The following is a 13,306-nucleotide window of genomic DNA, read 5'->3' on the forward strand; positions in this document are numbered from 1 at the left end:
CGATAATCAATAGTGTCAGAGCCTCTCTGGTATCCTCTGCGCCGTCACGCTGACAGCCATATTGTTACGTGACCGAGAGCAGTGTCGATAGAAAAGGTCATGAAATTACACTTGTAAGTCATGTAACTAGTTATTGCCAGGGTGTCAAGAACACATTATCTCATGTGTAGGCTGATTTGAAGCAGCAGTAATGATTTAAGATAATAGCTTTCCATAATCACCTTGTTCTCTGTGTGTAATTTTCTCTACCTGAGTTGAGAATGTGTTCGCTGTTTTCTGAGTCCTGACCATGCTGGCAGCTTAAATTTATCCCCACAAGACGTTGATGAATGGTTTTTAACATCAGAAGAGCCATAATATCCCTTGGATACTCCTACACTGATTTATGACGTTCGCTGTATTCTAGGACTGTTTTGTGATAAAGTGCCGTAATTTACCTTTTGTTTTACCAACTTTCACTCAGCCTGTCTCATCTACTTCTACTTCAGCCGGTGATTTCCTGCTCAGAGCCGGAGTGACTTTCAATAAGCCCCAGAGAGTGAGTGTGAGCACCAATTTGTTGCTGGTAGTTGTTTGTGTGACATTGGAGAGTTTATGGATAGGCTTCCTCAGCTATTGGGAACAGGGGTTGTCATCTCTCCTTCCTTTCAGCAGCTACAATACTTCCATGACTTAGGATTTAACTTGTTTTTTTTTTTCTGCCTGCCAGACACGATTAAAACGAGGATCTCAGCTTCTATACTTAATTTCTTCCCCACTGATTTCAATATTTTGCAAACAGCGCAGATTACATGGAATCTGATCTTTCAGTTCTGATTTGGCCCACTTCTCTTTGTGGTTCTAAATCAAATACAGATCTCATTTTTTCCACTTAAGTTGCAAAACAAATAACCCATCTTATTGTCTTTTCCATGCACAGCAGTGCCAAGTCAGACCCTCTTAAAATGATCATCTCCAGGAAACCTGAGTGGCACTGCGGTGTTATTTCCTGGTCAATAATGGTCCCAGTATGACAGCAAACTCACAGGTGCTGATGTTGTTTCCATGCAGAGTAATGAGCCATTCAAACAAAGAAATAAGAACTCATGATATATTTCAGTTAAGAAACCGAATGGGTCTTTATGTCAAATGACATTTGATGACTGATAATTTGGTGATTTAATGGTTGTGAAAAGAACGCCCATGTGACATAGAAAAACTCATATAACTGGATTCCCATTTCAAATAAATAAATAAACATCATGTTTATCATAATTGTGCAAATCCTGTCTCTTAACAATCATTCTCATGGTAAATGGCCTGTATTTGTATAGCACTTTTCTAGTTCCTAAGGACCTCAAAGCGCTTTACACAACCTGTCATCCACCCATTCACGCACACATTCACACACTGGTGATGGCAAGCTACATTGTAGCCACAGCCACCCTGGGGCGCACTGACAGACGCGAGGCTGCCGGACACTGGCGCCACCGGGCCCTCTGACCACCACCAGTAGGCAACGGGTGAAGTGTCTTGCCCAAGGACACAACGACCGAGACTGTCCGAGCCAGAGCTCGAAACGGCAACCTTCCGATTACAAGGAGAACTCCCAACTCTTGAGCCACAGCAAACACAGCAAATGCACGTGTCTTTGTTTATTTAACATAATCACATTTGACTCACTACTTATTTGGTTATGAAATTCTTGCGGTCAGACAGCCACACACAATTTATGTATTGACATTAAATTATGTTCCTGTCTCATCATCTGTTCCGTGGTGACTTTGCTTGTATCGCACTCTAGATTGTCACAGCGCATAAACAACTGCAGCTGACCCTCTTCCCTTTCTGACGTCAGTAATGTGACCTTGTGGTGTGCAGGCCACTTAACCCAGTAATATGAGTTAAGAGGTCTCAACTTTCATTTTGGAACTTTTGAACCATACAGTCAATATGCAACATCTTAATCTTTTCTATGATGGCTCTCTTACGCCTCATTGTCTCAGTGAAATCTCATTGGTCATCCACTTCAGATCAACCTCGAGTTGATCTGAAGTGGAGATGTCAGAAAGTCTTTGTCATTGTTTTTTTTCACATGACGTTCAGTTCAGCCCCGTAACCACTTCCCACTGGAATCTAATTATGGTTACAGTTAAAAAGATGTCAGTAATAAATCCAAAGTGAGAAAGAGTATTCACAGTGTGAACTTATTCATAGTGGGTCATGAGGCCATAGTTCTCGGTTAAAAAGCAGCTATTAATATTCTTAAAGTTGTGCTTGAGATCAATCCATCTTCTTAACCACTTAACCACCAATTCAGAGTGTCCTGGGGGGCTGCAGAAGTGTTGTGCACCCTGGATGGGTTGCCAGTCCATCACAAGTGCTTTGCTTGACATATTGCAGCATTATCACAGTGATAATGCTAACACTAACCAGGTGTGTTCCTATGTTCACCACCTTAGCTCATCATATGAGTGCACAAACATTACTTACTATAAGACAGTACACCTAAGGGAGATAGCTGTTTATAGAGTTAATATTATTCATAAATCTGTACACTGGATGAATTATAATTCATCTTTTTGTAAATATGAAAATAATGCACACAAATTAGTTGCATCCTAATAGTTTAAGAGAAGAATGTGAAACTCATTATGGTGCCAAAGCAGGCTGCAGGATCTGTGATTCATGATAACAAGTGGAGCATCTCAGTGAAACATCGGTTTTCTGGTAGCTGGTTTTTCTTGTTAACTGTAAATCCACCTCGAGACTGAGACCGGCTAAAAATAGACACATTATTGAGTCGCCCAACAAAATGTGAGCTCTCTCTGTGTGAGAATTTCCATCTGTTACCTGTCAAAACATATGGGCTCATTACAGGAGAGAAACCTGTGTTTGTGTCCACAGAGCAAAGATTAATATGTCATGATATATAGATTAATTACAGTAGAAAGTTGAGTGAAAACACCTGTGTATTCTTGTTTTGCTAGCATTGCACTGATGGATGTGGGTGACGTGTACCTCTGACACACACACAAACACATGCACACGCGTGCACACACACACACACACACACACACACAGATAAGTGGCAAAATGAAGATTCTCATCAGTTTTCCTCATGTAATCAAAAAAAACTCATAAAAAAATACTTTTTTCATAAAATTTGGAGAAACACTAGCCTGTCTTTTCAGATGGATCAGACTGTGTTTTATGTATTCAGAAAAGATTTGATCTTTGTGCTTGCCCTTTTAGGAATCACTAATCATTTAAACAGAAAAAGGTTTTTTTAGATCCTTGAGCAAAGAATATTTCAAAGGAGCAACATTTTAGAGAAGATTATGGTGCCAGCAGATTGTTATTAGCATTTTATTTAATCATATCTATTGCTTTTACTTACTACCTTTTTTTTTTTTTTTTTTTTTACAAAAACAAACACACTGCTAGAAGTCCCATTCTAATCACTTGTGTCGGGTTAGCTCATTGTGAAACCTGGCCCCACCCTATCATGTGATTTCCTGAGGTCAGATGGCCCAGGATGCGAGTGGGCGTTAAGGCGTCTAGGAAAGGAACTCAAAACTGGATTATAGATGACAGACAGTTGGTGTTGTAAACCACCGCCTCTGTTCAAAGATAGTTGCTCACAGTGGACGTAAATGGCTTCTTTCACTCCTCTTAAACCACCATTGATGAGAGGTGAAACGTCTTCAAGCAACTCAAAGAAGTCCAGACGCTTTTCTTTCCAAGCTCCTTAGACTACCACCAATATACAGGACATGGTCCAAATCCAAATGCCGCTCTATGTAAATAGACTAAATTTTGACGGTCCATTTCTATTTTATTACATGCAACTTTTTAAGTGTATACTTAGTGCATGTTTTAAATTGCAGTTTCTAATTAGCTTTTTCCTTTGTCTTTACAGTCACAAAAGTAAAAGAAGGGTTCAAGTTGCTTTGCATGTGAAATGTGATTAAGAACAGAGGAGAAAAAAAAGCTATTTTTTTATTTTTGAAGGAAAAGTGTCATGGTCCGGAGTCTGCGACTCCGTGTTTATGTTTAGTTTATTAGTATTCTGTGGTTTTGGTTACCTTGGGTGTTTGTACTCTTCTGTTTCATGGTTCATGTTCCTATGTTCTGTGTCCCGCAGTCTGTGTTAAGTTGGTGTGTTATGTCATTGCGTGTATGTGTTTCCAGTTTTATTGTGAAGGTCTGCGTCTTATGTGTTTTCAGTTTGCCTCCCTAGTCTCGTCACGTTAATCACTCCCAGCTGTGTTCCCCACCTGTGTGTAATCTCCCTGTGTTCTCTGAGTGTATTTAAGTTGTGTCTTCTGTCATAGTAGTTGCTGGTTCGTCTGTGTTGTTTCCCCTCGGTCTCCCTGCATCTCTCCATGTGTATTTCCCCGGACCTCCCTGCATCTTCGTTTCTGGTTTGTTTTGTTAGTTTTACCCAGTTTAGGTTCCAGTTTCATGTTCCCAGTGCCTTTGTTGTTTGTTTTTTCCCTTCGTTAATAAATACTCACCTGCATCAGAGCTGCCGCGTCCTGGTCCTAAATATTCCACACCGTGACAAAAAGATTATTTAGTTAAAACAAGAAAATTTTATTCATTCATTCATTCATTCATTCATTCATTCATTCATTCACTTCCGCTTATCCTTTTCAGGGTTGCGGGGGGCACTGGAGCCTATCCCAGCTGTCATAGGGTGAGAGGCGGGGTACACCCTGGACAGGTCGCCAGTCTGTCGCAGGGCCAACACACGAGGGCAGACAACTATTTGCACTCACATTCACACCTAGTGGCAATTTGGATTATCCAATTAACCTATCCCCACAAGTTGCATGTCTTTGGACGGTGGGAGGAAGCCGGAGTACCCGGAGGGAACCCATTCGGGTTATTCAAATTTTATTATTATTTATAATTTATTATTATTTTATTATTAGAGTAACCATTCAGGTCCAAATTAATAATTTGTTGAATTGTACTCCAGTTGTTGAATGTATACAGACACTGATACAGTTGTTAGGCTACTTTGAAATGTAGTGCACGGAATTCGTATGCAAGTGGAACTTTGTATTGGTTACATTTGTTTGAGGATATTTTGTCAAACTGGACATCCTTAAATTTTAATTGAATGCCTCTGATGTTGAACATCATCACTGGTTATGATTGCTGGGTTTCCAACTACAACCTGGAGACCAAAAAAAAGATGTTGTTACACTGGAAGAAACTAAGTGTGCATCACAGACTTACATGTGCAGGTGGTCAGAATGGGACTGAAAGCAGTAAACGGGTGGCCTGGGGATTGTGACAATTTGTTTTTAGAGTTTCTTCTGGGCAAAAGTTGCAGAACCTTTTAATCGGACCTTTGATTGGTCGCAGACTTGTTATTACTGAAACTACTAAAACATTGCATTACAGTGAATGCCCAAGTGCTGAATCAAAAGGAAAACTCCAGTATGTGTACCTCCATAAAATAAACCTAGAAACTGTTATTTACTCAAACCAGCCCCTTACATGCACCACCTTCCTGCTGCAAGAAACAAAAGCACGATATCCACAGTCAAGCAAGTTTCAAGTGTGTAACAACAGGCTTATCCTCTGAACTACCGATTTATTAGATCAACAACAAAATACTTTATGCTTTGTTTATACATGCCCTAAAATTTCATTCTTGCACTCTCCTTGACTTTGCATGAAAGACAGTTCAAAACAATCCCTCCTCATACTGTGTCATTGGCAGCCCCTCTGTTTATCTGACTGTCTTAAGCCATTTTGAAGGCCAGCTTCTTTTTAAGCCAGCTTTCTTCTAAACCTGAGATGACCATATTAAAGATATTCCCTCTGTTTACCATTTTACAGAGCCTAGAGAGAGAAGGGGGAAAAAGAACCGCCTGAGTGTTTTGAGCAGTCTAAACTCTCAGCTATTACTTTGGATTCTCGAAAGATATCTGCCAGAAAAACAAGTTTTTGTTTTCTTATACAGTGGGGAGGTGGGAATAATTGCTTGATCAAAACTTCAGCTCCCTCCACGGATCTTCTGTTGGACTGAGGTCTGGAGACTGTCAAGGCCACTCCATGACCTTAATGTGCTTTTTCTTTAACCACTCCTTTGTTTTCTTGGCGATATGTTTTGGATCATTGTCATGCTGGAATACCCATCCAGCTTATCTTCAGTGTTCTTTCAGATGGCTCTGTCTAGTGTCTCCTCAGTGTGTCGTTCTGGACCTTTGCAGAAAAGCAGCCCAAAAGTATAATTTTTCCACCACCATACTGGGGATGGTTCTTTGGGTCGTACTCAACGTTTCTTTCTCCAAACACAATGGGTCAAGTTAATGCCAGAGAACTCGATTTTCAATTTCTCCCAAGCCTTCTCTGAATCATTTAGATGTTCACTGGCAAACTTAAGGCGGGCCTGTAAATGTGCCTTCTTGAGCAGGGGGGCCTTGCAGATGCCAACTGCCTTTTGATCCTGAACAAGCTCCTTCAGTCGAGTTTTGGGCTGATCCACAACCTCTCTGATAATCACTCTCATCCCATGACGGGAGATCTTGCTAAGATCTTCAGACTGATTGATGATCATTTTATATTTCTTCCCTTTACAAATAATTGCACCAACAGTTGTCACCTTCTCACCAAGCTTCTTGCTGATTGTAGACCTGTACGATGCTGGAGTGGGTTACGAGACAATCTTGTCCCTACATCCTTTGCTCTTTGCCTGTCTGTAAGAGCCAGAGTTCTGAATCAACTGTAGAGAATTAAATACCTATTTCACTAAATGACTTGTAAGTCGACTTTTATATATTGTATTTTTCCTGGATTTTTGGTTGATTTTCTCTCACCATTCAAATCAAACTATAACAAGAACAGAGACAGTCTCTAATAAAAAATAGAGACTGTTCATGTCTTTGTGATCAAACTTACAAATTGAGCAGAAACGTTTGTCTCTTCCTAGTCTTCAGACAAATTAAAATTACACATCTCACTTCTGACATTTATAACACAATGTTTATCAGTGTTTGACACACATTGCATAAAAAGATGACGCTTTTCATCATTGCCTAGAATATGCAGCATCGATGTTTTTAACCAACTATGTGTTCTTAAATGAACAATGCTTTTCAAGGTCTGTTACTCCCTCTAGTTAATATGCCTATCAATAAAAACTGCTTTCGTCGACAGTACATTTGTCATCATTACAGTCTTTGTACAACTTTATTAGTAATTGCTAAGAAATATTTTTCTTTATTTTCAGATTAAACCAGTGTCATTCGGGATTCTTCACATGGATGCTGTTATCATGATGACTTCCCTCAAAAAAAGGAGAGATAAGGCTTCAGTATTTCTTCTGTTTGTTAATAAAGCTGAAACAACCTCCTCCTCTCTCTCTTCACCCTCAGAGGACGTTAGAGGGGGAGATGGAGTCAATGGCATCTGTAGGTTGCCTCACTATGATGCTGGTAATTAGCTAATCCTGATGGTTGCCATTAATCTGCTACTGGCGTCATTTACAGTCAGCATGGTGCATTGCTCCATTGCTGAGAAGCGAACGTGGGTTGAACTACACGCCCTACACTCTAAATGCAAATTTCCCAAAGGAAAGATATGCACAGAGCCACTGATCACATTTATTTGGTGCTTGGTTTTTCTGTTAGGCTGTCAGGTTCATAGTGCTTTCTTCTTTTTTTTCTTTTTTCTTGTCTTTATGCTGTAGACCGTGGTCAGAAAGTATTAGGACAGTTACACATTTCTCACTGTTTTGGCTCCACACTCCTGTAGTGTGGCTCCACAATGAAGGTAGGATGCTATCACTCAAAAGTGATTTGGGGCATTTACCTTCACAATGGATAAACAGTATATTTAACAAACTGAAGTCAAACTTTTCTGAGCATGCATACGTTGGTGATTTTCCTGCACTACATAAAACAACTCAAAACCTGCTTAGAATTCACATGCAGCTTAAAATTTGCACCGAGCCGTTATATCTTCCTCTCACCACCACGATCCTTGTTGCTGATCCTACCGCAGGCAAAGGTGTAGGCATGAGTACATCAAAGCCTGAATGGTCCAGGATAATAGCTTTCTATGCCAATTTCAGATGCTGCACATTTTAAGCACAAGAAAGTATATCTGCTCCACTCTATAGTAGATTACTGTCAAGATTAAAGTAGGAGAAGAAAAAAGAAAACGGGAGTATTGAATGCTCTATTAGTTTCTCTTTAAAACCGACCTTACTTAACATCCTGATATACTATAGTACCCCCTACGGTTTATGGCCTTGATTGACTCTTGTACACACCACTAATTTTAGAGGAAGCAAATAAAAAGTGCTTTGAAGAAATGCAGAATACATTTGGGAGCCATCACAAAAACACACAAACAACTGCAAGAATAAAGTATATTCAAATCAAATCAAATCAAATCACTTTTATTGTCACATCACATGTGCAGGCACACTGGCACAGCACATGCGAGTGAAATTCGTGTGTGCGAGCCCCACAAGCAACAGAGATGTGTATACTAAATATTTTCCTACGTGTGTGTGTGTGTGTGTGTGTGTGTGTGTGTGTGTGTGTGTGTGTGTGTGTACACATTTTTACAAATTAAATAGTAAAAAAAAAAAATAAAAAAATAAAAAATAAAATAAATAAATAAATAAAAATAATAATAATAATAATAATAATAATAATAATAAAATATATAAAATATACAGAGTTGAATATGTGCAAAACAAGTGGCATTTATATACAGTGTGGAGTGCATAATGTTGAATTACAGGTTTACAGGTATTACAGGTATTTGTACAATAAAACATTCTTACTGTCCTATGCATCTGTGTGCACCCTGTCATCCCCTCAAGAGATGTTGCTAAAGAAAACTTTGAATCTTTGAATTTAGTGGACCAATGTTCTTTTAGAAGCCATTTACTTTAGCTTTTTAATAATCAAGAAGTCACCTATAGAAAGAAAGTGAGAATGAGTAAGTAGGGTGGTAGTCAACTTTGCTAATATTACAAGGGCGGAGCACTGCCAAACAAAAGGAAGTGGTGTCATTGGAGAATTAAAACAAAAAAACAACACTGCGAGTCAAAAGTTTGGACACACCTTCTCATTTAATGTTTTTTCTTTATCTTCACGACTATTTACATTGTAGATTCTCAATGAAGGCATCAAAACTATGAATGAACATATATGGAATTATGTAGTGAACAAAAAAGTGTAAAAGAAGTCAAAACATGTTTTATATTTTAGATTCTTTAAAATAGCCGCCGTTTGCTTTGATTACTACTTTGCACACTTTTGGCATTCTCTCAATGAGCTTCATGAGGTAGTCACCTGAAATGGTTTTCCAACAGTCTTGAAGGAGGATGCTTAGCACTTGTTGGCCCTTTTGCCTTCACCCCAAGGTCCAGCTCATCCCAAACATCTCAATAGGGTTTAAGTCAGGTGAATGTGGAGGCCAGGCCATCTGCCACAGCACTCCATCACTCTCCTTCTTGGTCAAACAGCCCTTACACAGCCTGGAGGTGTATTTGGGGTTGTTGTCCTGTTGAGAAATAAATGGTGAGCCAACTAAACACAAACTGGATGGGATGGCATGTTGCCATGCTGGTTCAGTGTGTTTTCAATGTTGAATAAATCCCCAACAGTGTCACCAGCAAAGCACCAGTACTATCACACCTCCTCGTCCATGCTTCACAGTGTGAGCCATGCATGTAGAGACCAACCGTTGACCTTTTCTGTGTCGCACAAAGACAAGGCGGGTAGAACCAAAGATCTCAAATTTGGACTCATCAGACCAAAGCACAGATTTCCACTCATCTGATGTCCATTCTTTGTGTTTCTTGGCCCAAACAAATCTCTTATGCTTGCTGCTTTTCTAGCTTCACGGTTCTCGTCTTGGGTCCTTATTGATTAACAATTAGCTAGATAATTGCTCAGCAGTCTTACCATCAGTGGCTCTCAGACCAAATTAATCTTCAAAAGTATAATGTATAAGAAGCTATATGTGAAGTTACAAATACACTGTAAGTTAAAATGACTGTGGGATAAACTGACACAGGGCAATGCTTCCTAAACCCCCACTTCAGGAGCTTACTCAGTACTCACTGCTCAGATCATATCCATCTAGTAACTTTATATTCATCTCACTGTCATTCATTCACAGATGCAATGATATTGCGTTGACAAAATGTATCAACAAAAGGACACACAAACACTTGCCAAAGCATTTGAAACTCTGTTTGTGGTGCGTGTCATCAGGAGCACATTTTGCTATGATGACACTCTCACATGGAAACGTACACATAGCCAAGCTGTCTCCTGTGGTAATAATATAGTAATGACTACTGAGTATTCATGGATCAGAACTGTTGTGCTGTGATCCCATTACAAGATGCTCTCTAGTTATTGTTTTATTTTTCATGCTGTTTGAGTTGAAGCACAGACAAACTCGGTTGCCAAACAAGATGTCCATTGTGTATTTCTCTCTCCTTCATCAAATTACTGCGTGATGATAGGCCTGCAGGAAGCAATTGTACTGAAATATTTGCAGAAATTACAGGCAGACTTTTGGCTTGGCACTGACAATTTGGTAGCAGCTGGTGTAGACACAGTGACTGTTTGGTACGGACCTTGTCAGCACTGATGACAGTTAGGGCTGACAAGTTCCCAGAATCAGCCTAAAAGTTTTAGAGCATCTGTGACTTGCTGTGTGTGTGGAGAATTTGTCATGGGCGATTGCTTTAGTGACGGCATTAACAGACATGACTGCACCTCCCCCCTAATGGCGCTAGAAGCTTCCTCTGATGCAGATATTCTCTGAGCACATGGAAATCCATTTTCTCGCACACAGACCCCATACTGACACATCTCGAGGGAAACTAGAGAGACTTCTTCTTCCCAGGAGAGGTTCGGTTCAGGAGGCAGAGGAGAACAGACAAGCATGACCTTCTTCCTCGGCACCACGTTGCTGTAGCCTGGGGATTCTGTCACCATAAACTGGTACAAAGACATCAATAGCTCCATTCCAGCTTTGTATTTTTGTCACTACAGTAAAAAATATGCGCATCAGTGGGAGGTTACAGAGACTTCTCAAAACAGTTATAATTCCTCGGATTCTTTAGAAGTTTTTTTTAAAGTGTACCTCCCAGGTGGACGAGCTACATGGGAAAAAATATGGCGCACTTTATAAGCTAATATTGTGAAGCGTTTGGGGTTTGACTCAAACACTTGGAAAACAAACACATTTCAAGCTGAATAATAGTCTTGACAGCTGTGTTTGGCAAAAGACGTCTCTCCTTAATCACAGGCATTAGATGTCTGCTGGCAGCTGACTTCCACAATAAATAAACCTGAAATATGAAGCTACACGAACACTGAAAGAATAGTTTCACATTTTGAGTCAGCAGTCATTATCCCATATAAAACAGCTTAATCCATTCTGAGTTATGAAATGATAACTAGGGGGAAAAAACACACCTTCTTTTAATTCAGCGTTCACAGCAGGCATCGCAATGGTGCGCATTTAACAGCAGACTGATTTAAAAGTGAATTAAACTTAAAAGAGACATAATCTGCCCGCGGCAGCAGATTTGAGATGTTCCATTCGTATTTTGAGTCTCATTTGGGGGAAAAATGACTTTTCCTATAAGAAAACCTCTACACAGGATTCCCAAAATGTCAGTGCACAATAACGGGGAGGGAATGAAAGTAAATAAAGGAACTAAGAACTGTATCTGTTCTTGCCAAGGCTTGGAGAAGGAGTGCGATGCCATTTTATGCTGAATAATTGATGCAACTACCTGCATTTGTTTAGCTTGGCAAAACTCAGTGAAGCTAAGACGCCGGGAACGTCTGGCTTTGTGCAACGGTAATATAATGGCACTTCCAAAGCTCATTAGTACACATACTGTATATATCCTTGATGTATTTTCTTTCATCACAATCACAGAACATGAATATTCACAAGCAAATATCTATTCTGCCCTCGCTGAACTGCATAAATGAATTGTAGCTTGGGAGAAAGATAACAGGCTCCTGGGAGACAGCAGAGCAACCCAGGCTCCTCACATCCATCTATATACTAATAACATTACTGGTCAGTTATGTGCATAGTCATTTTAGCTGAAAGTTATTTCAATATTTCAATATAAAAGGCCTCCTGTGCTGTATAGATAACTTGAAAAGACTTGGTAATGAATAAATCTGCTGTACACTTCTCAGACCCTTTTGAGTGGCTAATGTTAGTTTGTGAGTAGAATAATCGGAACATTTAAATGAATTATAATTGTCTTCATTCCTCCTGTGGGTGCTTTCAAAATCCATAACAACATAAACCCTGACATTATGTAAACTGTTCAATCTGATTGTGTGGGTGAGGATAAGAGTACCCAGCAGAGCTGCATTAATAATTGGCTCCTGAGGACATGAAAGCTGGATGTCCCTCTGGGGCACCACTCAGGCACCTGCTGTGGGTCCTCTGCAGCAACTACGACGGGTCAGGATGTTAAAATTGTTCATAGAGAGTCTGAAACTAGTACATAATCGGTCGGAACATTTCTTAAGTTTAGAGTACTTAGAGTACAACTGTAGTATTAACGTTGTTTCGTGGAGCTCTTGTAATATATTCAGAATCAGAATCAGAAAGGATTTTATTGCCAAATGTTGAGCAGGTTTACAACATTAGGTGCTTCAGTGCAAACATACTGTCATAAATTACGCTAAAATAGACATGAAAATAAAAATAAGAATAAGAATTAAAAGTGCTAAGTAGATGGATATATACATGAGTGCAGGTGGTGATCAGTGCCAAACATGGAATGATGCAGTGAACACAGCGTAGGGTCATGTGTTAGTGGTGGGAACAGTCATACGGTTATTGTTCATGTGTCCAACAGCAGAGGGGAAGAAACTGTTCTTATGGCGAGAGGTTCTGGTGCGAATGGACCGGAGCCTCCTGCCTGAGGGGAGCAGGTCAAACAGACTGTGTCCAGGGTGAGAAGGGTCAGCTGAGATCCGAGCTGCACGCCCAAGGCTGGACTGGGACAAAAAATCGGCCCGGGCATTTTGACTAGAGACCGGCCCACCAGGATAAAGGCAAGGCAAGGCAAGGCAAGTTTATTTGTATAGCACAATTCAACAACAAGGTGATTCAAAGTGCTTTACAGAGACATTAAGATTGAAAATGTGACGTCATTCAGGGGTAAAACCGCAAAGGATTCTGGGAACTTGTGGCAAGAGGTACTAGTGCACGCAGGCTTTCAATTAAACTCAGTCACACAGCGATAAAAAGAAACCCAAAAAATGGCAAGAAGCTGTTGTGTTATTAA

Source organism: Diplotaxodon limnothrissa, linkage group LG6 (genome assembly GCF_057381915.1).
Source record: "Diplotaxodon limnothrissa isolate DT_005_m linkage group LG6, D_limnothrissa_male_GT1.1, whole genome shotgun sequence".
Lineage (NCBI taxonomy): Eukaryota > Metazoa > Chordata > Actinopteri > Cichliformes > Cichlidae > Diplotaxodon > Diplotaxodon limnothrissa.